Source organism: Bufo bufo, chromosome 3 (assembly GCF_905171765.1).
Source record: "Bufo bufo chromosome 3, aBufBuf1.1, whole genome shotgun sequence".
Taxonomy (NCBI): domain Eukaryota; kingdom Metazoa; phylum Chordata; class Amphibia; order Anura; family Bufonidae; genus Bufo; species Bufo bufo.
Window position 1 is genome coordinate 486,533,942 of NC_053391.1, and position 26,737 is coordinate 486,560,678.

The 26,737-nt window shown below is 44.0% G+C and overlaps 1 protein-coding gene across 8 annotated transcripts in view; it reads right to left on the minus strand.

Annotated features, from left to right (window-relative positions):
- The window catches only part of MBNL2 (muscleblind like splicing regulator 2), a 204,909-nt gene extending 179,448 nt beyond the window's left edge, over window positions 1–25,461 (minus strand). For all 8 annotated transcript variants that reach the window (XM_040425303.1, XM_040425304.1, XM_040425300.1 and 5 more), the window contains exon 1: window positions 25,349–25,461. The gene's annotated coding sequence lies outside the window, so the exon portion shown is untranslated. The remainder of the gene's footprint in view (window positions 1–25,348) is intronic.
- Window positions 25,462–26,737: the final 1,276 nt, after the last annotated feature.

Genomic DNA, 26,737 nt, shown 5'->3' on the forward strand with positions numbered 1-26,737 from the left:
CTACAGTACCCTGAAAGATTATCAAAATTAGGGTTATTCACTTTAGAAAAAAGACGACTGAGGGGAGATCTAATTAATATGTATAAATATATCAGGGGTCAGTACAGAGATCTATCCCATCAGCTATTTATCCCCAGGACTGTGACTGTGACGAGGGGACATCCTCTGCGTCTGGAGGAAAGAAGGTTTGTACACAAACATAGAAGAGGATTCTTTACGGTAAGAGCAGTGAGACTATGGAACTCTCTGCCTGAGGAGGTGGCGATGGTGAGTACAATAAAGGAATTCAAGAGGGGCCTGGACGTATTTCTGGAGCTTAATAATATTACAGGCTATAGCTACTAGAGAGGGGTCGTTGATCCAGGGAGTTATTCTGATTGCCTGATTGGAGTCGGGAAGGAATTTTTTTTTTCCCCTAAAGTGGAGAAAATTGGCTTCTACCTCACAGGGTTTTTGGCCTTCCTCTGGATCAACTTGCAGGATAACAGGCCGAACTGGATGGACAAATGTCTTTTTTCGGCGTTATGTACTATGTTACTATGTTACTATGTAACAATGTTTTGAACTTTTGACTTTCAGGCTCCATATCTCACCATCCACTACAGATTAGAACGTATGACTACCATTATTTTATAGACAATCATCTTGGCTCAATTCTGAGATATATGTGAGTATCCTACAAGATGAGTTACTTTGTACACTAGAGTACTATGGGTATGAAAACGACAACATAGTGTACCAGTAGGACAACGACCCAAAGCATTTGTCGAGATTGACAAAATAACGGTTCAATGACAATTAAATAGAGGAGCTGGGTTGGCCCCCACAGGCCCCAGGCCTCAACCCAATCGAACACTTGTGTGTAGAGTTTATGAAAAAGCTATATTGATATCCAAGTGAGTCGACCAGTGTGTACCAACACTGGCATTGTGTAGAAGAGACCTGGGAACAGATTTTAGTCAAGACGTGGTTGAATCTGATTAATATCACGTCCAGAAGGATTCAGGCAGTGTTGAAAACCAAAGCTGGATTTACAAAATACGAACAAAATAATAAAAATTAAAATCTAGAATTTTAGGAGCAAAATCGTAACAATGCAGTTACATGACAAAAATCTGCAAATTTATGTATGAGATAGCCAAGAGGATTGTCTATAAAAATATGGTAGTCTCACGTTCAAGGTAGGGCTGCAGTAGACGATTATTTTAGTAATCGAATATTCTATTGATTATTTTTACGATTAATCGAGTATTCTAATAAGAAAAACCTTCTTAAAATAACGTATTGCTTTATAAAAATAACATTTTTATTTATTAAAGTGGTATAGCAAATAATTGCACACACATAAGGCTTTTTTCACAGCTGCAATATACACTCTGTCAGAAGAACAGCCGGCTAGGATGTACCATATCGGGTATAGCTGGATACTGCCGATTGCTGCAGCGATTGACTGTAATGGGGTCCGGCCTTGTTACAGCATTCAAGTTGGGTTTTCGCCGGATAAAAAAAAAAAGCTTTGGATGATACCCAGCATGTATGCCGGAACATGGCCAGATGGCCTTGGCCTTGGACCACATTATAGTCAATGATAGCATATAGCTGGTTGTATCCGGCTATACCCAATACGGTATAACAGGCTGTTCGTCTGCCAGAATGTGTATCTGATTGACTTAACTGCTGCTCCTTATCCTCTTCATCACTGGAGCTGGACTCTGATGATCCCAGTATATTTTGGAGGAATGGTGTGGCTGTTGCGTGATCATTGGCATGCTTTGCTGCAGCAGGGTTATCTTCTTGTCCTCTTCTAGAAGAAGCTCCATCATGTTCACCGGGCCGTGTCATTACATTTTTGGCAACAAGTGCCATTCTCCGTACTGTGCTTTGGACCTTGAATGATTCATCAGCAGACAAAAATTAAAGTTTCTTATATCTGGGATCCAGAGCAGCCGCAATTAGGGCAGTGTTTGAAGAGTCAGGTTGAAACATAGACAGTTCTCAACATCTTTTTGTGATCTGTTCTACCACATGAGCCTGGTATGACCTTAATGGTGCAATCTCAAAAGCTAAACCCCGTATAAACTTCTTTAGGCTCTGCACTACCTGTGGAAGTGCAGAGAGGGTAACGTACTTCTGGCCTCCTTCAAATGGCTCAAGGGACTGGGTTAGCTCCTCAGGCTCCACTGTTCAGGCTTCAGATCAAGGTAGTAGTGTTTTCCTCTTGAAGTCACTTCTGGGTCTGAGAGAGCAGCAGTCACTGGTCATCTTTGCTCCAGCATTCTTGATATTATGTGATAAGTGCTATTCCGGCGCACACTTACATCATGCACCAGCATGTGTTGTGGTGTGCCCATTTGCTGTTGCTTCTCCTTTAGCTTGGTGCATGCCAACTCACTTTTCTTAAAATGCTCAACAAGGCATCTTACACAAGCCACATACTTAGAGATAGCTTGACGGTTCTTCAGAGCGCTTTGCACAACCAAGTTCAGGGTGTGGCCTGCACATCGCACTGATGCCCATCCATGTTTTTCTTTTATAAATCTTCACTGCCGCTACAACATAAGCACCATTGTCATGGACAACAGCTTTGACTTTCTCTGCTGGAATGCCAAATACAGCAATAACATCCTCAAGCCACTCTGCAATATTTGCAGCTGTGTGTCTTTCTTCAAGGGGCATCGTTGTTAGGCTGTAGGACCTCATTTCCCAATCCTTCCCAAGAAAATGACACGTCACCCCCAGATAAGCTTCTGTAGCAACGCTCGTCCAAATATCAGTTGTAAGTGCAATGCTGGCAGTCTCCTTAAGAGTGTTCTTTAACTTGCCTTTGATTTCTTCATACTTTTTCTCCCTAATTTTCATGAAGTAGGTTCTTGAAGGAAGAGTGTATCTTGGATTGAAAGTGGAAATCATCCTCTGAAAACCTTCATCCTCCACCATGGCGCATGTCTGTGACAATCATGTTCAGAATGCTGTCTGTAAGCTCAGCTGCTTTACTTGAACTTGATGCAGCTGTCCACACATAGCTGTCCATACATCGCTATGATGGTGATTGTGATGTACTGAAAAAGAGGTCAAATAAACAATTATTCTTACAATACAAAGCCTGTGTGTTGTGTGTGTCACTAAGATTATATAAAATGTTTGCTTTACTTACCTTGGGTCTGGTCCGCTCGGTGAACTAAATGCGAAAACTGGGTGTTTTCTGGTGAGATGTTGAAGCATTGATGTTGTGATATTATGGTAGGGTAGTTCGGTTTTACAACAGACACATTGTACAGAGCTTTTGTTCTTTTTCATCTTGAAATGATCCCAAACTTTGGACACTCTCTGTCGTTTTCTCTGTCCTGTCTCTTCTGTTCGCCCCTCGGCCTCACTATTTTCTCTCTCTTTCTCCATTTCACAGTTGAAGTAACGTAATACTTCTTTAGGTCTTGCCTCTTGGTTTGTACAACAATAAAAGAGTCACACCTTAACGGGGAGTAAAATAAGAATTTCAGAAACATGCAATCAGAGCCAGACCCCCATGCTATCCATTGCCATTTTGCCGGCCCCAACCCACTCCCCCAGTGCCTCCACGCCATGCCATGCCATCCATTGTGATGTCCCCCAGTGCCATCAGATCAGCCCCTCCATGCCATTTCCCTCACTCCCCCAGTGCCATCAGATATCATCATCAGCCCCTCTATGTCCTGTCCCTCACTCCCCCAGTGTCATCAGATATCATCATCAGCCCCTCCATGTCATGTCCCTTACCCCGCCAGTGCCATCAGATATCATCATCATCATCCCCTCCATGTCATGTCCCTCACTCCCCCAGTGTCATCAGATATCATCATCAGCCCCTCCATGTCATGTCCCTTACTCCCCCAGTGCCATCAGATATCATCATCAGCCCCTCCATGCCATTTCCAATGATCCATGTCCCCCAGTACCATCAGACATCATCAGCCCCTCCATGCCACTGCCAATTTGCTATCCATGTCCTCCAGTGCCATCAATTCAAATTACAGGTGCCCCCTTCAAATCTGCAGGCCCCAACACCCCCCAGATTCGTGCCCCTGCTAGTGCTATCTTATACTTACCTTTCCTGGCAGTGCGCTGACATGGAGTCCGCAGGAGACTAATGCGTCTTCTTCCCAGCATGCACCGGGAGGGACCTGACATAACACACAGCGTCAGCCAGATTTCCGTGGTGATGTGATTTAAACGAATCCTCGATGCGGGAAAACCGCATCGAGGATTTTTCTGAATCAATTACATCGATGAATCGCTTCAGCCCTAGTTCAAAGCTGTAGTGGATGATGAGATATGGAGCCTGAAAGTCAAAAGTTCAAAACATTGTTACCCTTTTGCTCGTCAGTGTATTTCTTATAGGATAAAGACTTCATATGGAGGCACCATATAGCTCCTATACCTTCATGCTATATGTGACACCAATATGTACATGAGACTTTAGCCTAAAGGAACATTAAAGATGTTCTCTCACTTCAGCAAATGGCATTTATCGTGTAGAGAAAGTTAATACAGCAGATCCAGCAGAGGTGGCTGTGTTTGCACACTATAGAAAAAAGTGCCAGCCTTCCTGAAGTGTGTAGATTGCAGGGTTGTTGTAACTACAGAAACGAGCAGTGTATAATGAGATGGAAAAATGAATCAAGCCAGCAAAGGAGGCAATATGGACAATCACAATACATTAGGAAGTGCCTTGTATTAACTTTCTCTTCATGATAAATGCCATTTGCTGAAGTGAGACAACCCCTTTAATATTTTACTACCATCCCACTAGAACACTAATCACAGAAAAAAATTCTTACTCCTATTTTTTTGTCATAGCACAGTTAATACTTCAACCCCTTGGTCACCAGGACATTATTCCCTTAGCGCTCTGAAGGATTTCTACATGACTGTTTATGTCAGGATCACGTAGAAAGAGCTGCAGACTAAAGGCCTTTTATGTGGGATTAGAGTTTGTACAAGCACTCATTCCCAATAATTGCCCAGTGTAAATGTGTCATTGATCACCTGAAGCAATGCTTGCTCATCTTTTATGCGCCACATTATTTATTTTATTTTATGCACTTATATAGCGCTACTATATTCCGCAGCGCTTTACAGACATTAGCAACCAACTGTCCCCAGTGTGGGAGGAAACCCACACAAATACAGGGAGAACAAACAAACTCCATGCAGATGTTGTCCTTGGTCAGATTCAAACCTAGGACCCCAGCGCTGCAAGGCACCAGAGCTAACCACTGAGCCACCGTGCTGCCCAGTTTAGATCATCATTTGCTGTTAGCACATAGTCCTGTTTAAACAGGTACCGTATTTTTCGCCCCATAAGATGCACCTAGGTTTTAGAGGAGGACAATAAGAAAAAAAATGTTTTTCATTAGACCTTTTAGAGGAGGACAATAAGAAAAAAAAAGTTTTTCATTAGACCTCTGGTCAGACCACCAATCAGACCCCCAATGTTAATCAGACCTGAGCTCACAGCCCAAATCAGACCCCCAATGTTAATAAGACCCCAACAAGACCCCAATGTGAATGACCCCCAATCAGACCTCAGGTAAGAGCCTTATGCCTCTCATCAGCCCCCATATGCTTCTTATCAGCCCCCATATGCCTCTTATCAGCCCCCATATGCCTCTCTTTAGCCCCCATATGCCTCATATCAGCCCTCAGCAGCCCCCATTGCTTCTCATATTAGCCCCAGCAGTCCCCATTGCTTCTCATATCAGCCCCCAGTAGCCCCCATTGCCTCTCATATTAGCCCCTAGCAGCCCCCATTGCCTCATATCAGCCCCCAGTAACCCCTATTGCCTCATGTTTAATAAAATTAAAAAAAAAACACTTACCTCTCCTCCTCCAGACGCCGCCGCTCCAGCGCTCTTCTTCCTCCTCCTCCTCCGTCGGCTGTGCTGTGATCAGACGCGCACAGCGTGAGGTCACAGAGCGCCCTCACGCTGCGCGCAGCCACAGCACAGACTACAGCCAAGGACCAGGAAGCGGTGAGTACAGAGCACGGGAAGCGCTGCATTCACCGCTTCCAGGCCCTCCGGTACTAATGAGCACTTTCATAATGGAAGCGCTCATTAGCATTTGCCCCATTAGACACAGGGACATTTTCCCCCCACTTTTTTGGGGGAAAAATGCGTCATATGGGGCGAAAAATACGTTATGTGCTTCTGGCAAACAATGAATCTGCATGTAGACTAGCAATCCCAGTTGCAATCATTCATCCCCATATAGATCCTGCATGTGAATGCAGTTATCACCCCAACTCACAACATTCCGTTTGTTCCCAATTATTGCCTGGGCACTGGCCCATGTGAAATGGCCTTAAAGGGGTTTTCCAGGACTTTCATATTGATCCTCAGGTTAAATTTGATTAGTGGGGATCCAACATTCGGCACCCCCACCAATCAGTTGCTTAACCCCTTAAGGACCGGGCTCATTTTCACCTTAAGGACCAGGTCATTTTTTGCAAATCTGACCAGTGTCACTTTAAGTGCTCATAACTTTAAAACGCTTTGACTTATCCAGGCCGTTCTGAGATTGTTTTTTCGTCACATATTGTACTTCATGACACTGGTAAAATGAAGTCAAAAAAATTATTTTTTTTGCACAAAAAAATACCTAATTTACCAAAAATTTGGAAACATTTGCAAATTTCAAAGTTTCAGTTTCTCTACTTCTGTAATACATAGTAATACCCCAAAAAATTGTGATGACTTTACATTCCCCATATGTCTACTTCATGTTTGAATTGTTTTGGGAATGATATTTTATTTTTTGGGGATGTTACAAAGCTTAGAAGTTTAGAAGCAAATCTTGAAATTTTTCAGAAATTTACAAAAACTCAATTTTTAGGGACCACTACAGCTCCGAAGTCACTTTGCGAGTCTTACATAATAGAAACCACCCAAAAATGACCCCATCTAAGAAACTACACCCCTCAAGGTATTCAAAACTGATTTTGCATACATTGTTAACCCTTTAGGTGTTGCACAAGAGTTATTGGCAAATGGGGAGGAAATTTGAGAATTTCATTTTTTTGTCTAATTTTTCATTTTAACCCATTTTTTCCACTAACAAAGCAAGGGTTAACAGCCAAACAAGACTGTATCTTTATTGCCCTGACTCTGCCGTTTACAGAAACACCCAATATGTGGCCGTAAACTACTGTACGACCACACAGTAGGGCGTAGAGTGAAAGGTGCGCGGTTTTGTTTTTGGAAGGCAGGTTTTGCTGGACTGGTTTTTTGACACCATGTCCCATTTGAAGCCCCCTGATGCACCCCTAGAGTAGAAATTCCATAAAAGTGACCCCATCTAAGAAACTACACCCCTCAAGCTATTCAAAACTGATTTTACAAACGTTGTTAACCCTTTAGGTATTGCACAAGATTTAATGGAAAATAGAGACACAATTTCAAAATTTCACATTTTTGGCAGATTTTCCATTTTAATATTTTTTTTCCAGTTACAAAGCAAGGGTTAACAGCCAAACAAAACTCATTATTTATGGCCCTTATTCTGTAGTTTACAGAAACACCCCATATGTGGTCGTAAACCGCTGTACGGGCACACGGCAGGGCGCAGAAGGAAAGGAATGCCATACGGTTTTTGGAAGGCAGATTTTGCTGGACTGGTTTTTTGACACCATGTCCCATTTGAAGCCCCCTGATGCACCCCTAGAGTAGAAACTCCCAAAAATTGACTCCATTTTAGAAACTACGGGATAGGGTGGCAGTTTTGCTGGTACTAGTTTAGGGTACATATGATTTTTGGTTGCTCTATATTACACTTTTTGTGCAGCAAGGTAACAAGAAATAGCTTTTTTGGCACTTTTTTTTTTTGTTATTTACAACATTCATCTGACAGGTTTTATCATGTGGTAATTTTATAGAGCAGGTTGTCACGGACGCGGCGATACCTAATATGTATACTATTTTTTTTATTTATGTAAGTTTTATACAATAACTTCATTTTTAAAACCAGAAAAATGTTTTAGTGTCTCCATAGTCTAAGAGCCATAGTTTTTTCAGTTTTTGGGCGATTATCTTGAGTAGGGTCTAATTTGTTGCGGGATGAGATGACGGTTTGATTGGCACTATTTTGGGGTGCATATGACTTTTTGATCGCTCGCTATTACACTTTTGTGACATAAGATTGCAAAAAATGGCTTTTTTTACACCGTTTTTGTTTTTATTTTTTTACGGTGGTCACCTGAGGGGTTAGGTCATGTGATATTTTTATAGAGCCGGTCGATACCTAATATGTATACTTTTTTTTTATTTATGTAAGTTTTACACAATGATTTCATTTTTGAAACAAAAAAAAATCATGTTTTAGTGTTTCCATAGTCTAAGAGCCATAGTTTTTTCAGTTTTTGGGCGATTATCTTGAGTAGGGTCTCATTTTTTGCGGGATGAGATGACGGTTTGATTGGTACTATTTTGGCGTACATGCAACTTTTTTGATCACTTTTATTACCTTTTTTGGGAAGTAAGGTGGGCAAAATTTCAATTTTCTCATAGTTTTTATTTTTTTATTTTTATGGCGTTCACCGTGCGGGGAAAGTAACATGACCGTTTTATAGATCACGTCGTTACGGACGCGGCGATACCTAATATGTGTAGTGTATTTTATTTTTTTAATTTTTATTCAGTGATAAATGTTTTTTTTTTTTATCTTAACTTTTTTCACTTTTTTTTACATTTTTGTGACCCAGACCCACTTGGTTCTTGAAGATCCAGTGGGTCTGATGTCTGTATAATACAGTACAGTACAATATATATTGTTCTGTACTGTATTTTACTTACACTGAACAGATCTATGCTTTTAGCACAGATCTGTTCAGCACCATGGACAGCAGGAGCAGGCGTCCTGTTGCCATGGGAACCTTCCCCGTCTGCTCAGAACTTCGCAGACGGGGAAGGGTGAGCACAGGGCTGAGGGGGGCTCTCTCCCTCTCCATCGGGGGGCTGCAAAGGCACAGCAGCCCCCCGATGGAGAGGGAGGGAGCTCCCTGACCGATGACAGTTAATAAAAAATAATGATTTTAGGCACTCAAAAGTTTCTGATCCCCGCGGTCAGGGCCCGCGGGGATCAGAAACTGCAAAAAGCGCAGCAAACCGCAGGTCTGAATTGACCTGCGGTTTGCTGCGATCGCCGATACGGGGGGGCCAAATGACCCCCCCCCCCCCTGCATTGTTACGGGATGCCGGCTGAATGATTTCAGCCGAAATCCCGTTCCGATTAACCCCTGGGGCACCGGAATACAGATTTTAAGTCAGGACGTACCGGTACGTCCTGGGTCCTTAAGGACTCGGGAAATAGGGCGTACCGGTACGTCCTGGGTCCTTAAGGGGTTAATCAGCTGTTTCCTCGCAGCTTACCAAGCACAGCACATTCATTGCATGCTGGCTGTGCTTGTTATTGCAGCTCAGGCCTTTTGACTTGAATGGGATTGAGCTGTGTCTAGGTCTTTTGCCAAAGGCCTAGTGAGAGCTTCCGGTGAGCACCGCAGTCTCTTCAAACAGCTGATTGGCGGAACTGAGCTGATTTGCAGAGCTGCTGGGAGTCAGACCCCCACCAATCAGATACTGATGACCTATTCTGATGATAGGTGATCAATATTAAACATCCGGACATAGATCTAAAAATAACAACTTTAAGGCATACCTAACCATTTAAAGGGATTCTGTCATGACATTTTAGGCCTATAACCTAAACATATGGCCGGGTCCGTCCAAATAGCATGAATCCGAAACTGTACTTATTAAATGTGCCTGTGGCTCTATTAGCACATAAAACAGGTTTTTATAACCTGTCATTCACCTACCTAAGGTGCCCAAGGGGACGTCGCTTCATACTGGGTGCCCGGCTGCAGCCATCTCCGTCTGGTGCCCAGCGCCGCCTTCCCAGTTGAAATCGCCGCCTTCCTCACCTCAGCCCCGCCTCCGCAATCGTCCGGTCCCTCTGCCAGATCCCGCGCGTGCACACCAGGCATAACCTGAGGGACCGGACGATTGCGGAGGCGGGGCTGAGGTGAGGAAGGCGGCGATTTCAACTGGGAAGGCGGCACTGGGCACCAGACGGAGATGGCTGCAGCCGGGCACCCAGTATGAAGCGACGTCCCCTTGGGCACCTTAGGTAGGTGAATGACAGGTTATAAAAACCTGTTTTATGTGCTAATAGAGCCACAGGCACATTTAATAGGTACAGTTTCGGATTCATGCTATTTGGACGGACCTGGCCATATGTTTAGGTTATAGGCCTAAAATGTCATGACAGAATCCCTTTAACAAACTTGGAAAAACAGAGAAGAACTGACATGTATGGTTTTGAATAAAGCACTTAGGTTGAGATACAAACTTTCTATTTAGCTGCAGCACTCTATTTGTTGTCTCTCCTAGCTTCCTCTCTCACTCTGTTCCTGCTCACTCCTCCCTCTCCCCTCTCCATAGAATTGTATTGACATGTGTAAGCATGTTTCAATGAGAAAAGCATTTAGCAAGGAGGGGGAGAGGTAAACAGCTGATAACATGAGAACTGGACATTTCTCTCTGATAAGACATGTTACGTTTCTTATGGTTATTTAGCCTAATGATTTATGCAAAGTTGTGTGAAAATGTAATGACCATTTAAGCCAGTTTTCTCACTTTCTTTTTGAGCTGCACCTCCGTGGTACTAGTTAATGGGTCCTTGTTCCAGATGCATCACATTCAAAATTATGATATTAATAATAACAAGAATATGTATTGAGATATGGGACTGTTACCTCCTGCACCCGTCCCTGGTGAGCTCATTACCTAACCAGAATAGATCACTGCACGGTGCTGCCAGAACACCAGAGCAGAAGATGCACAATGATAACATGATACATCTCACCCTGTTTATCTCACTTCCATTGTCGGGGTGTAACCTGATGCTGCAGTGTAACATCCAAACTAAAATACCAATGCCTGTTTTTATTATTTGGTTATACAGAAAAGGTGACATAATATATAAAAAGAAGAAATATAATATACACTAAGGCATCATGTATGATCCACATTATGCATACCCTTAATATGCAGTCCATAGCAACTAAGATGGTGTGCAGGTAGATGGCCTCATGTAAACAATGAAGCAGCTGATGGACAGGGGTGCAGAGTCCCACCCCATCGATCTGTTATTGATGACCTATTCTGAACCTGGAAAACCTCTTGAAAGAAATCGTGGAAGACATATTTTGCTTCAGCCGACAATTAAAATAACTATCGAGGTAGATCATACATATCTTCACTGTTTCAAATTAAGGGCCTAGCATGCTTGACAAAGGGGGCGGACCACATGTGCTGAACCTCAGAAGGACCCTATGCACACAGGACTTTATCGATAAGTATTAACTGTGTGATGCTATGTGCTTTTTACCATTCATGTATCCACTATAATGTGAAGTATTTTTTATAAAGAAACATAAAGAAGAAGCTTATTTGGTTTTTGGTGCGTTTTTTACTTTGAGTCTGAACTGGAGGATATTTCCACCACATGTGAAGGCACCCTTATGACTACGAGTTTATCCTAACATGATCAGTACTGTTGGTCAAAGCCTAAACGTGTCCATACAGTGGTTGGCTGAACGTCCGTTCTGCTGACAGCGATCTATTCCAATACAGTTGCTGAGTGTATATGTGTTCTAATGGGGAGAGGAGACAGCAGCTGACAGGCACCTTTGACCATGGATTACCTCCTGGGAGAACAAAAGGATTGGGTGAAAAAAAATCAGTTCGCCCCATCTTTCTTGCCCGCAACATTACCTATATGGGAGCTCCTCATATGCATCAGATTGTGGCTGATCCTGCTGTAAATAGCAGGTTCGATGGACAGCTCAATAAGGTATGAAGCTAGGATCAGAAATGCCCCACTTTTCTGTTCCGGTATAGGAACATAAAATAGGAAGGGGGGGGGGATCACCCAGTGCTTTCCACTGACTATAATGAGGTCTGTCAGGTTTAAGGGCAAGAGGGGGGCAGAGGAGGGGCCATGGGCAATGAGCGCTTTCATTGTGGCAAAGGGATTAGGTTAAGAAATTGGCATGGGGGGGGTGTCGTTTCAGTTTTCGCCTCAGGCAGCAGAAAGGCTAGTTGCACCCCTGGATACTAACCTAGCCCTAAGCTACGTCCACATCTGTGGCCGGCATTTCAGTAGTCTGCATAGCGGGACACCATAGGGGACCACCGGATCTCAATTCAGTATAATGGGGTCTGTTGTCTTTCCGGTATGAATCCTGGCTATCTGCCAGAAAAATATTGCTGCATGCCCCGACGTTCCCGGCTATGCCGGATACGTCTGTTCCGGTATTCTGTTCCTCTGCCGGACCAAACACAACCCAAAGATTTGGATGTAGCCTAAGCTACATACAAGGCTATGTTCTACAGAGATACAAACATACATTCACATGTGATCTCTCGACTGAAAAAGAGTGTCAGACAGTCACAACATTTCGCCTCAATTTAATGTGGAGTAGCGTTACAAATCCCCTCGCAGTCCCCCGTGTTCTAGACTGTAGCGTGAAGTCAAGGAATAAAATCAATCATAAACCCAACAGAAGGGTAGTATAAGAAGAGACATTAGTGTTTGCGGCTTTAATGTACGGCGTGACAACATCCTGAGAGATCAAAGCTGCCGTAAATGGAAGAAAAAGCTGAATGCAATTTACAGTGACACTTTCATAAGTAGCTAAACAGCAGTCATTATTGACTATATCCAGCTTGTCACACCACACACAGGTTTGCTTCTTCACAAAATCCATGCATCCAAGTCTTTAGGCTTTTAGCTGTAGAGATGAATATATTCATCAATGTGTGCAGTAGAATGGAGATGCTAGATTGTAGAATGGAAGAAGAAGTTGACCCGGCAGAAAGCCGTTCGACCATGGAAAATGAGGCTCTGGTGATATATTTTACCTGTATTGGATCGCCTGAAAACAACCTGCATTAGGGTCTCACTCATGTTTGAGTATAATTGTCAGGAAATGCTCCCCACATACCTATTGTTTCATAAAACTTTTGATATGTCATAGTGATATGTCAGGAGTTTTAACTGGCGGGTTTGGGTCCTTACACCCCCAAAAATCGGGCCACGGAGATCCAGCCAGCGCTCCGCCTCCTCCCACCCATTTTTTGTGTGGATCCACGAGGCTGTTCCGCAACTTAGAGAATATGTCCTATTCTTGTCCGTTTTGCATAGTCCTTTCTATTGAGTGAGAACAATATGGAATGCACACAGGAAGGCATCCTTAATTTGTAAATCTGTTGTTTGCAGAGTGGAAAAGGGACATGACACCTTAGGGTGTTGCCACAAATTCAGGATTTGTGATGCAGTTTCTGAACCCAAACTGCATTAAAACACTTGGACATGTGGGGGGACATGTAGATGCAGTGGCTGTGTTTCACTTGCATCACTACAGCCCTGTGTGGCAGCAGCCGTGCAGTGGCCAAGATTTCTGATGTAACTTTTTATCATACAAAGATGAAATCAAAGCTGTAAAACCTTTCTCTGGCTGCAGCTCTCGTCCAACTTGCATAAGCAATACGCTGAGCTGGCAGAACCATAATTATCAGCCGACCGGACGTAACTGGGAGAGCGTTCACCACACTGAGCACTCTGAGTGACACAAACACATCATCACAACTTTCCAGCTGTATTCCAACCAGGGATAATACTGTAGCTCAGCGTATACAGGATATACTTGTCTCTTATCTCTTATATATATATATAAAAATGAGTTTGTCTGTCTAGACGTTCTTTATGTGCGACCAAACAACTGAACCGATCTTCACCAAATTTGGTACACAGGTACATCAGGTGTCCGGGAAGGTTTTAGATCAGGTCTCAGCTCTCTAGAACGTACTGTTCCTGAGATATTCCCCAAAAATGAGGTCCCCCCCCCCCCCCCCCAATACAAGCCTGCAAGTCTTTCTCTTCAAATCCCAACTGCTATAAACACAGTTTTACTCCAGGTTTCCATAACAACCCAGTAATTTTTCTTTACTGCTTAAAGGGGCGGGCAATGTGGAAGTTACTGTTTTTAAAGGGGCGGTCACTGTGAAAGTCACTTTTAAAGGGGCGGTCACTGTGAAAGTCACTTTTAAAGGGGCGGTCACTGTGAAAGTCACTGGCAAAGGGGCGGTCACTGTGAAAGTCACTGTTAAAGGGGCGGTCACTGTGAAAGTCACTGTTAAAGGGGCAGTCACTGTGAAATTCACTGTTAAAGGGGCAGTCACTGTGAAAGTCACTGTTAAAGGGGCAGTCACTGTGAAAGTCACTGTTAAAGGGGTCGCCACTGTTAAAGGGGTGGTCACTGTGAAAGTCACTGTTAAAGGGCCGGGCACTGTGAAGGTCACTGTTAAAGGGGCAGACACTGTGAAGGTCACTGTTAAAGGGGCAGACACTGTGAAGGTCACTGTTAAAGGGGCAGACACTGTGAAGGTCACTGTTAAAGGGGCAGACACTGTAAAGGTCACTGTTAAAGGGGCAGACACTGTGAAGGTCACTGTTAAAGGGGCGGACACTGTGAAGGTCACTGTTAAAGGGGTGGTCAATGCTAAAGGGGCGGTCACTGTCAAAGGGGCGGCCACTGTGGAGGTCAATGTTAAAGGGGCGGCCACTGTGGAGGTCAATGTTAAAGGGGTGGCCACTGTGGAGGTCATTGTTAAAGGGGCGGGTACTGTAGAGGTCACTGTTATGGGGATACTGTCGATATCTTTTTACGACACACGGAAACATAAAATGAAATAGATGAAATATACCCGTGTGCAGCCGGGTCCTTCTGCTAGTATATATATAAAAATTAGTTTCTGTCTGTCTGGACGTTCTTTATGCACGACCAAACGACTGGACCGATCTTCACCAAATTTGGCACACAGGTACATCAGGTGTGTGGGAAGGTTTTAGACCGGGTCTCAGCTCTCTAGGACTTACCGGTCCTGATATATTTCCAAGCCAGCAAGCCTTTCACTTAAATCCGAACTGCCATTTACACGGTCACATGTCCCTTATTAGCCAATAGAAGCTCGCAGGTCCTACTCGAGGTTGCAATAACAACTGATCACAGGTTTTAGAGGTTCGCAGGTCCTTAAATATTCAGTCATATGACGTATGAGAGCAGAACTATGCTGCTACATGCATCGGGGCAGGGGCCACTATTAAACGGACGGCCGCTGTGGAGTACACTGTTAAAGGGGCGGGCACTGTGGAAGTCACTGTTAAAGGGGCGGGTACTGTGGAGGTCACTGTTAAAGGGGCGGCCACTATGAAGGTCACTGTTAAATGGGTGGTCAATGCTAAAGGGGCAGGTACTGTGGAAGTCACTGTTAAAAGGGGGGCCATTGTGAAGATCATTGTTAAAGGGCGGCCACTATTAAAGGGGTGGGCATTGTGGAGGTCACTGTTAAAGGGGCGGACACTGTGGAGGTCACTATTAAAGGGGCGGGCACTGTGGAGGTCACTGTTAAAGGGGCGGGCACTGTGAACGTCACTGTTAAAGGCGTGGTCAATGTTAAAGGGCGGTCACTGTGGAGGTCACTGTTAAAGGGGCAGACACTGGTAAAGGGATGGGCACTGTGCAGGTCACTGTTAAAGATGCGGTCACTGCTAAAGGGGTGGCCAATATGGAGGTCACTGTTAAAGGGGCAGGCACTGTGGAGATCACTGTTAAAGGGGCGGGCACCGTGGAGGTCATTGTTAAAGGGGCGGGAACTGTAGAGGTCACTGTTATGGGTGAAACTGTTGATATATTTTTACGACACGGAAAAATAAATTAAATAGATGAAATATGCTCGTGCGAAGTGGGGTCCTTCTGCTAGTATGGTATAAAAACACCAAATAAAGCCTCATTGCTTACAGCCAGACTACCTACTAAACGCAGACGCATTGTGAAAAGTTTATATTACACCCACCTGCCTGGTGGAAGGAAGTTACAGCATTGCAACTGGATACATCGGAGAGGAATGCCAAAAGTATTAAACATCACATAGTTGTTCAAATGCCAACATGAAAAGTAGAACTGGGAATTGGTCCCTGAGCTATTAGATTTTTGTCCAGAGCTAAAATATAACCTTATTTAGTAAATTCAGAATAATCAGAGAGGGCGAATGAGACGGGGACTAGAATCATGAATGTAGAATGTGTGTATACCTGTACATAGCAAGTAAAGTCAGTGCTCTGCATACATGATCTGATAAAATGCAAGTATCAGTCATATTCTACTGGAGCTTGCTGGGAGTTGTAGTTTAACCACAGCTGGAGTGCCGGAGGTAATAGTCTATAGGTCCATGAAAACCACAGGCACAACACAAATGGCATCCATGTTTGGTCAGTGGTTGTTCTGATGGTTCTTTTTTCAGAGCTCCTTTTTAAAATGAAAGGTGGGATCTGATTGATTGCTTTGGGCAACTAAGCTAATTTCCCTTTATACCAGTTTTGATAAATTTCCCCCACAAACTGCAGGCAGATGCTGTCCTTGGTTGAGCCACCATGCTGCCTTGAGGACTTACTTTGGATATACTTAGACCACTGGTTCTCCTTACAGCCAATTCAAGTTTCCATCAAGCATAAGAATATGCAGAAAGAGTATCTTAATGAGTTATACCTCTGATCATCTTGAATGTTCAGTGTGAAAAGGTTTCTATCATCAGGCTCTTTAAAGACAATCTGCCACCACGATCTTGGACTATTACCTGCAGTAATGCATGAGTAGTACTGCAGAGAAGAAATCTAGACTTTTTTTTTCAATTTTCCTACTGCCCTCCATTCCCCTGCTGTCTGAATACATTGTAAGGATTGCTGTGCATGCGCACAGAAGTCCCCTCCATTGTGTTAGCACAGCAGACTGAACAGTGTATTTCAGTGCAGCTTTGTGTGCTGAGAGAGTTGGAACAGGGAGGCAGACAGAAAATAAAAAATGGTGAACTGGGCTCCTTATATGCAGAACTGTGCATGTATTATAGTCCTGAACAGATGATCCACCGACTAATCTTAATTTCTAATGCCATTTTATGCATACAATGCAATCAGATTGTTGAGACATCTCATATTAAAAGGGTTCTCTGAGACTTAAATACTGATGACCTATCCTCTGGATAGGTCATCAGTATCTGTTCGGTGGAGGTCCGACACCTGGGACCCCCTCCGATCAGCTGTTCGAGAAGGGAGTGGCACTTGAAGTAGTGTCGCGGCCTTCTCCAGCTTTTCCTAGGCCAGTGACGACACGTACATCAGTCACATGGCCTAGGAGCAGCTTAGTTGTATAGAAGTGAATGGGGCTCAGTGAGATACCAATCTCAGCGAGGGTCCCAAGTGTCAGACCCCCATCGATCAGATACTGATGACCTTCTGTGAGTCCATGGTACATTGTATAGTGGCTGTGCTTGGTATTGCAGCTCCTAGGCCACGTAATCAGTGAACGTGTCGTCAAAGGCCTAGGAAAAGCAGAGAGAAGGTCGTGGTGCTCACAGGAGAGCCGCTGCTGTCTCAAACAGCTGATCGGCGGGTACACCAGTTGTCGGACTCCTACCGATCAGATACTAAGGACCTATCCACAGGAAAGTTCATCAGTAAAAAAAAATCGCAGAAAACCCCTTTAAGTGTTTTAACAATCCAGGGATGTGTATTAGCAAGAAAGGGATGTGGTTTGTCCGAAAGAAAGCATGATTTATGATGCGATACTGTGTACCAAAAATGCACCAAAATGTTTCCGTAAATCTCAAGCACAAAAGTAAACTAGCCAATAGCAGGCACACACTTAGACAAAAGTGTCTTAAAATCCACCAAATTTACCATCTATCATCTATGAACCACTGATAAATTTGTCTAGTCCGGGTTTACGATCTGAGGGCTTATTGACACGTCAGTGACTCACGTCCGTGTTTTGTCTATGTTCCCCACAGACAGCTCACAGAGTCATTAAATTGTATATGTGTATATAGACGTCCGTCTTTTTCTGAGGACTGCTAGTCCATAGCAAAAGCAAAGGAGCATGCACTACCGTGGCCCGTTTTCTGGCCATAATGCACCTATTCTTTTCAATGATTCCATAAAAACCACGGACTGCATGTATGCCATCTGTGTGAGGTCCATTTTCACTGATCCACGACTTAGGCTTATTGCACATGAACGTGTGCGCTCCGTGGCCATATTGCGGACCACATTTGCGGATCCGCAATACACGGCACGGTTCCGTGTGCAAATCTGGAGATGCGGAATGGTGCGGAACGGAAGCACGGAATGGAACCCTACGGAAGCACTACGGAGGGGGTTTTCGTCCTGTACTTCCATTCCGCAAAAAGATAGAACAAGTCCTATCTTTTTGAGGAACGGCCAGATCTCGGACCCATCTTACATATTATTTAACGTTAATAATAGGACCCACGCTGTTCACTAGCTCTATTCACAAAAGGGGCCGACATTCTTTTACAGGAATGCAAACCGTGACCCTGGAAGCAACAGAGCAGAACTTACAAAAGCCAGGTTTTCCAAAACCAGCTTCATGGCTGTCATTTTTAGCAAACACAGTAATGGAGGATAATTTCTCATGTGGAGGGAATGGATAGGGAAGAGAGGATTTATTCTTTGCTTTTGCTATAAATTACATACATTTACTGTATTATTATATGCCAGTTCATCAACAAATGTTATCAGCAATCAAAGCCAAATATCATAATAGGGGAAACTAGTTTAGAGAAAAAACAATCATTTATCTTAGGCTTCTTTCACATCTGCGTTTTGATTTCAGGTTTTGAGATCCGGCAGAGATGCATCCGTTCCGTTAGGATGCGGTTGTGTGAAATCGAAACGGAACAAACCGGATCTGTCACTAAAAACATTGAAAGTCATTGGGTTACGGATCAGTTTTTTTTAGGATCCTAAAAAAACTAGATCCGTCACCATAGACTTACATTGTTTTTAGTTACAGATCCGGTTTGTTCCGTTTCGATGACCAGACACAAAATGAATGCATGGGGACAAAACTGAACCATTTTGGGCTGGTTTTAAGATCCTCTGTAGGATCTTTAAACCAGAATGCAAAAATGCATACATGAAAGTAGCCTAAAGAGCATCTGTCAGCATGATCAACCCTATTATGTCAGGCATACTACATGGTAGGGTGATCATGGTAAATTAAAGAGGACCTGTCACTACAAAATATAGTGTAATCTGCAGGCAGTATGTTATAGAGCAGGAGGAGCTGAGTAGATTGATATATAGTTTTGATAAAAGATTCAGTAATTTATACATTTATATGTCTGCTCTTTCTTTACATGTGGGAGGTGATTGATAGTATTCTCTGTGTAAGTGTGTATACAGAGATAGCTGTCAGTCACTGATACCTGTACACAGGGTAGGTGTTATCAGTGATTGATAGAATTCTCTGTGTAAGTGTGTATACATAGATAGCTGTCAGTCAGTCACTGATACCTGTACACAGGGTAGGTGTTATCAGTGATTGAAAGTATTCTCTATGTAAGTGTGTATACAGAGATAGCTGTCAGTCACTGATACCTGTACACAGGGTAGGTGTTATCAGTGATTGAAAGTATTCTCTGTGTAAGTGTGTATACATAGATAGCTGTCAGTCACTGATACATGTACACAAGGGAGGTGTTATCAGTGATTGATAGTATTCTCTGTGTAAGTGTGTATACAGAGATAAGTGTCAGCCACTGATAGTTGTACAAGGGGGAGATGTTATCAGTGATTGATAGCATCCTCTGTGTAAGTGTGTATATAGAGACAGCTGTCAGTCACTGATAGTTGTACATGGGGAGGTGTTATCAGTGATTAATAGCATTATCTGTGTAAGTGTGTATACAGAGATGAGTGTCAGCCACTGATAGTTGTACAAGGGGGAGATGTTATCAGTGATTGATAGCATTCTCTGTGTAAGTGTGTATACAGAGGTGTCAGTCACTGATAGTTGTACACAGGGGAGGGGTTATCAGTGATTGATAGTATTCTCTGTGTAAGTGTGTATACAGAGATAAGTGTCAGCCACTGATAGTTGTAAAAGGGGGAGATGTTATCAGTGATTGATAGCATTCTCTGTGTAAGTGTGCATATAGAGACAGCTGTCAGTCACTGATAGTTGTACATGGGGAGGTGTTATCAGTGATTAATAGCATTATCTGTGTAAGTGTGTATACTGAGATAGCTGTCAGTCACTGATAGTTGTACACAGGGGAGGGGTTATCAGTGATTGATAGCATTCTCTGTGTAAGTGTGTATACAGAGATAGCTGTCAGTCACTGATAGTTGTACACAGGGGAGGGGTTATCAGTGATTGATAGCATTCTCTGTGTAAGTGTGTATACAGAGATAGCTGTCAGTCACTGATAGTTGTACACAGGGGAGGGGTTATCAGTGATTGATAGCATTCTCTGTGTAAGTGTGTATACAGAGATAAGTGTCAGTCACTGATAGTTGTACATAGGGGAGGTGTTATCAGTGATTGATGGCATCCTCTGTATAAGTGTTCCAGCAGAGAAGAGGCTGCCCGAGTTCTCTGGATCCAGCATATGTTGGAGAGTGCCCATATCTCTGCCAGATCCCATTACAGTCAATGGGGCCAATGGGCAGGTGGCACTTTCCAGCTATGCCAGATCCAGGGAACGCCAGTAGGCTCCATCTCTGCCAGAACAGCATGCCAGATGTCTCCAACACTGGTGTGAAAATCGATTTTCTCTCTACCTTTACTCTAATTCTTTTAATTCCATTTGCAATAAAAAAAATATGAGAAACTATAGTCCTGTTACTCTACTCTTCTTACATGTTTCCCTGTAGGAGTTATGCATAGGATTTTGTCTGAAGTGTCTGTTACTGCCTGACCTCAGGATACCATTGCCTTCTGATATACTATATCTTCTCACTTGTCTGTTTTTCTGTTATGACAATAAAAATTTGTATTTTTGTATATGCTCTGTAATTACCTGTGCCTTTTCTAGGTGTTGCTTTGATGCTATCGGAGCACATGTAAAACTTCAGTATGTGTAGTGCCAATATATAGTTACATGGAAGAAAAGAAAGAAAGAAGATAGATAGATACAATAGATATTAGATAGATAAATAGATAGATACAATAGATATTAGATAGATAGATAGATAGAAACAATAGATATTAGATAGATAGATACAATAGATATTAGATAGATAGATAGATAGATAGATACAATAGATAGATATATTATAGATAGATTAATAGATATTAGATAGATAGATATATTATATAGATACAATAGATATTAGATAGATACAATAGATATTAGATAGATAGATAGATAGATAGATAGATAGATAGATAGATAGATAGATAGATAGATAGATAGATAGATAGATAGATAGATAGATAGATAGATAGATAGATAGATAGGACAGTAGATCTGACCTGGCAGCCACATTTTAAAAGGGGTTGTTTCTGCTGATACAACTCCTACATATCTATTCACTATCTGTATTTAGGGCTCTTGCACACGACCGTTGCAATTTTCTCGGTCCGCAAGTTGCAGAGCCACAAAACACGGATACCCGTCTACAGAACTGTCCTATCCTTGTCTGTAAAACCTGTGCTGTCCGCATCTTTTGATGTGCGGATCGGATGCGGACAAAACCACGGCCGTGTGCATGAGGCCTGAATTACACGGACAGCGGGTCCATGCTTTGCAGCAGCTATACGGTCTGGCCAATAGAATAAACCTGTCAGATGGACTCTTCCTAATCAAGCATGTAGACTACCCCCCTAACAGAAGACCATGGCACAGAGACTTGGCTGAACAATCGTTCATACACACGTCCCCTTATATTGCCAATGTAAAGGTGCCCATCACCTGAGTGACCAACGATGAAATGCTCGCCTCGTTGTTTGTTGCATCTTGTGGGTTTGCACACGTTATATCATTGATGGCTGATGTAATATTCTTCTTCCCCAGATCTGCATGCTCCATACTGTACACCCTATGACTGTCCAAACGGAGCTTCTCCACTAGTCTAACCACAAGTGATATGCCAATATGGTCAACCCAATTTTTCTCTTTTTATACCAGTTCTGTATTATGCAATAATTGGAAACGATTTATATAAAACATTAATGAATAAAAATAGGGACAACTAATATATATATCTCTGGATACGCAGAATATGTCTAAGCCCCAGGGTTGCTGGCCTTGGCCACATAACATATCTTGACTAAAGGGTTAAAACTACATTGCTGGAATATTCATCTTGTCAGATACCTGTAGTGACACGCACACCACCTCCAACTATCATTTTATGCTGGAAGATGACATACGAAGAGAATGAGTCAGGAGTATGAGGAGAACTGTACGGCCACCCGGTGTCATAAAAGCAAGGGGGGGGGGACAATGTTTACTTGTGCGACACTACTGTGCAAAGAACTGGCTGCCGTGGACATCTGCTGACGGCAGGAGCTTTGTGCACAGGCTACACAGAGCTGTATACGTAGGACACATTCCTAATCGGAGATCAATGGAACAAATATGAGATAAATCAAGAGATTATCAAATGGCTGTAGGAAGATACATACAGGGGAACCATCAGAACAGGACCACCAAACATTGCTTTGAAAGGTGGTCTTCTCAGAGAGGAGACCCAGTAGGCAAGACATATGGAACCGAAATTTGTGGTCTGGATAAGGGGCTGGTCTTCCATAAAGGTGGTTTTATGGAGAGGTTTCGCTGTACATAACTTGTCATGATCAGGAACCTCCATGAAGGAAGCCCAAAATAAAATCTAGGGCTTCATCGTGACCTAAAGACACATGTGCCATCACATGAGACCTCCATTACTCCCCAGGGGGGAAAACGTGTACACAATCTTTTATTACTGAAGAAAATACAACTAGATTTGAATTTTTTCCAAGTGTTTTTCTACCTAAAAAATAAAGTCAACAGCAGCTATGGTTGTGCAATTCTGAATTTCCTTGACCTTGTTAGAGAAGGCGGCTGCGGTGGGATTTTCCCACTGCTCAGGGCAAATCTGGAGCAACGGGAAGAGCATGTGCTGCCTGTGGATGAGTCTGGTCTGCCTTTATACATTGAACGGTTCGAATCCACGGCACTTCCATCACAGAATGACCTACAGATCTGAAAATTGGCAGCATGCTTCATTTTCCATGTAAAAAATGTCACTACATGTGTATGGATTTTACTGTAATTTTCTACAGAATCTTTAAAATCCCAGAATCCCTTTGCAAATCCGGATTTACCCTTAAAAGGGTTATTCATCTATTTTCTGGGGGTATTTTGACATACTCCCCACCCCCCTTGTGGCCTTACCTGCCTCTCTGCCACTGGGCCCCAGCCCCTTCGCACCCCTGCACAAGGAGGGGGGGCAGACACCGGCTGCAGGGGCATCAAAGTGGATGGCTACAGTGGCAGCGGAGGAGTGATGGAGCAGGTTCCTCCGCAGGTATGCCCAAGAGTAAGGGGGGAGGTCTGCTGAAAGACCCCCAGAAGATAAACAACCCCTATAAGGCCGGGATCTATATGGCAATCTCGGCCACAACACTTGTTGCTCGTTGAACTAAATCACGAAAAACTTTGGGGTTGTGGCAATTTGTTGAGCTGTGACCCCCGTTCAGTTCATAGACTGCAGAGTTACCCAGCGACTGCTGGTGATGTGATGAGATCACCATGTAGCCCTTGCCTAAACTGGGTTTTAATCAGAGAATTTTCCTAACCAGTTTGGCACTTGGTCTTCTTCTTGCAGATTATCACACCATCTGGGTGATCAAATGCCAGATTAAAGGAACACTCTTTAAAGAGAATATATTTTGGACAACCATCACGTTCTGCAGCCGTTCCCCTCCTTAGAATCTGCGCCAGTTCCACAACACATGCCCGGCTGTTCCCACTGGGCGAATACATCATGCTGACTGGTGCGCAGCTTCCAGAGGTGAGAGGTCTGCAGCACACAGCTGTCACAAGCTGAGACATTCTCACTCACTGAGAGACATTCTCACACACAGAGACATTCTCACTCACTGAGAGTCATTCTCACACACAGAGACATTCTCACTCACTGAGAGTCATTCTCACACACAGAGACATTCTCACACACAGAGAGACATTCTCACTCACTGAGAGTCAGTCTCACACACTGAGAGTCAGTCTCACACACTGAGAGTCAGTCTCACACACTGAGAGTCAGTCTCACACACTGAGAGTCAGTCTCACACACTGAGAGTCAGTCTCACACACTGAGAGTCAGTCTCACACACTGAGAGTCAGTCTCACACACTGAGAGTCAGTCTCACTCACTGAGAGTCATTCTCACACACTGAGAGTCATTCTCACACACTGAGAGACATTCTCACACACTGAGAGTCATTCTCACACACTGAGAGTCATTCTCACACACTGAGAGTCATTCTCACTCACTGAGAGACATTCTCACCCACTGAGAGACATTCTCACCCACTGAGAGACATTCTCACCCACTGAGAGACATTCTCACCCACTGAGAGACATTCTCACCCACTGAGAGACATTCTCACCCACTGAGAGACATTCTCACTCACAGAGAGACATTCTCACTCACAGAGAGACATTCTCACTCACAGAGAGACATTCTCAATCACAGAGACATTCTCACTCACTGAGAGACATTCTCACTCACTGAGAGACATTCTCACTCACAGAGAGACATTCTCACTCACAGAGAGACATTCTCACTCACTGAGAGACATTCTCACTCACTGAGAGACATTCTCACTCACTGAGAGACATTCTCACTCACTGAGAGACATTCTCAATCACAGAGACATTCTCACTCACTGAGAGACATTCTCACACACTGAGAGACATTCTCACTCACTGAGAGATATTTTATACTTATGTGACAGCAGCACAGCAATAAGTAATAGTATTAACACCATGCCCCCTGCATACACAGTACCCAGGGAAATGGTATAGTTTACCACAAAGAACCGCCTTGTCAGCCTGGTCATACATGTCCAGTAGATGCAGAGATGGGGCTCCCACAACAGCCCTCCATCTTCTGCCTACTAGTCTATGTCCAGAGAAGTCTAGGGGGCATACATGATACAGAGTGCTCCCGGCCATACAGGACCCTGTGACAGGATGGGCCCCCTCCCCCAACACCCTGCCTGAGGAAGCAGTGACACCCAGCCGGCAGAGCACTGGGACAGGGAGCGGCTGACACATGGAAATCCCTGCTGCACACAGCAGACGCAGGCCTGGCATCGCACCGCCCCGCCAGTGAGTGCCACCTCTCCCCATAACCAGGTGCTGGCGAGGCCTGGGCCGCGGCTTCACCTCGCTCTTACCTTCCAGCAGATGCCTGCAGGGTGACAGCTCTGAGGGGACAGGGAGAAGCCGAGGAGGGCAGCCTATGGATGTGCTGAGAGTGAGGAGGAAGGCGGATCTGGCGGCGCCGCTGTGTGTCACTGAGCCAGAGCAGGGGGAGGAGAGCGGGAGGGACGGCGAAACTTGTCAACTCTGCCATGAGGAAACCGCACGTCCCTGCACAGTGTGCCCTGCGCCTAATCATTGCCCCGGTATTACCTGTGGACGGAGGGCTATGGCCTTGACACACGGCGCAAAATGAGGCAGATTTATTAACACTTTTCACCAAGATTATAGAGATTTATCATCTTCCTATGCCAGTTTCCTGCCAGAAAAAAGTTGCAAACCCCATGTTTGCGACTTTTCAAATGCCAACTGTCGCAAGTGTCATTTGTATGCTGCCGCAGATTTCAGTTTAGGGCAGAATTACCAACCGTCCAGAAATTTCTGGACAGTCCGTAAAAATAGGCAACTAGTAAACGCTGGTGATGAGTTATAATCAGTATATTGATCTATAGACCTGTATTACTTGTCATTTTTATCATTCATTATGGTTTTCCAACATGTCCGTAAGAAATATGACAATGGGACAAGTTGTCCAGAAAAAAATAAATTCTGGTTGGCAATCCCGGTTAAGGCCCCTTACACACGAACGTTGTGCATCCGCTCCGTGCATTGCGGTCCCCAATGCACGGGCATTGTCCGTGCGACGGCCGGGACGGATCAAGACCCATTCAACTTGAATGGGTCCGTGATCCGTCCGCACCGCAAAAAAATGGAACAAGTTCTATTTTTTTGCAGTGAGGAGGCACGGACAGAAACACCACGGAAGCACTCCGTACTGCTTCTGTGGGGTTCCGATCCAGGCTTCCGTTCCGTATCTCTGTGATTTCAGACCCATTCAAGTAAATGGGTCCGCATCCGTTATGCAGAGTGCACACGGGCTGGTGCCCGTGTATTGCGGACCCGCCGTATGCGGGCCGCAATACGGCCACGGGCACACAACGTTCGTGTCTTTCCCCATCTACTAACTCACCTAAACTTGATATTTAAATTTCGGTCTCCAGCGCTATCATAACTCCTGTGAGACAGGCCCGCTGTTTTGGGGCCACATTTGACTCTGATCTTTCCTTTGTTCCCCATATTCAATCACTTGCACGCTCTTGTCGTCTGCACCTCAAGAATATCGCCAGAATCCCCCCTTTTCTTACGGTGGAAACGGCAAAAACTCTTGTTGCCTTAATTCCTTCTCGCCTTGACTACTGCAACGCATTACTAATCGGTCTCCCTCTCACTAAACTCTCCCCCCTTCAGTCTCTCCTAAATGCTGCAGCCAGGCTCATCTATCCATCCAACCGTTACAGTGATGC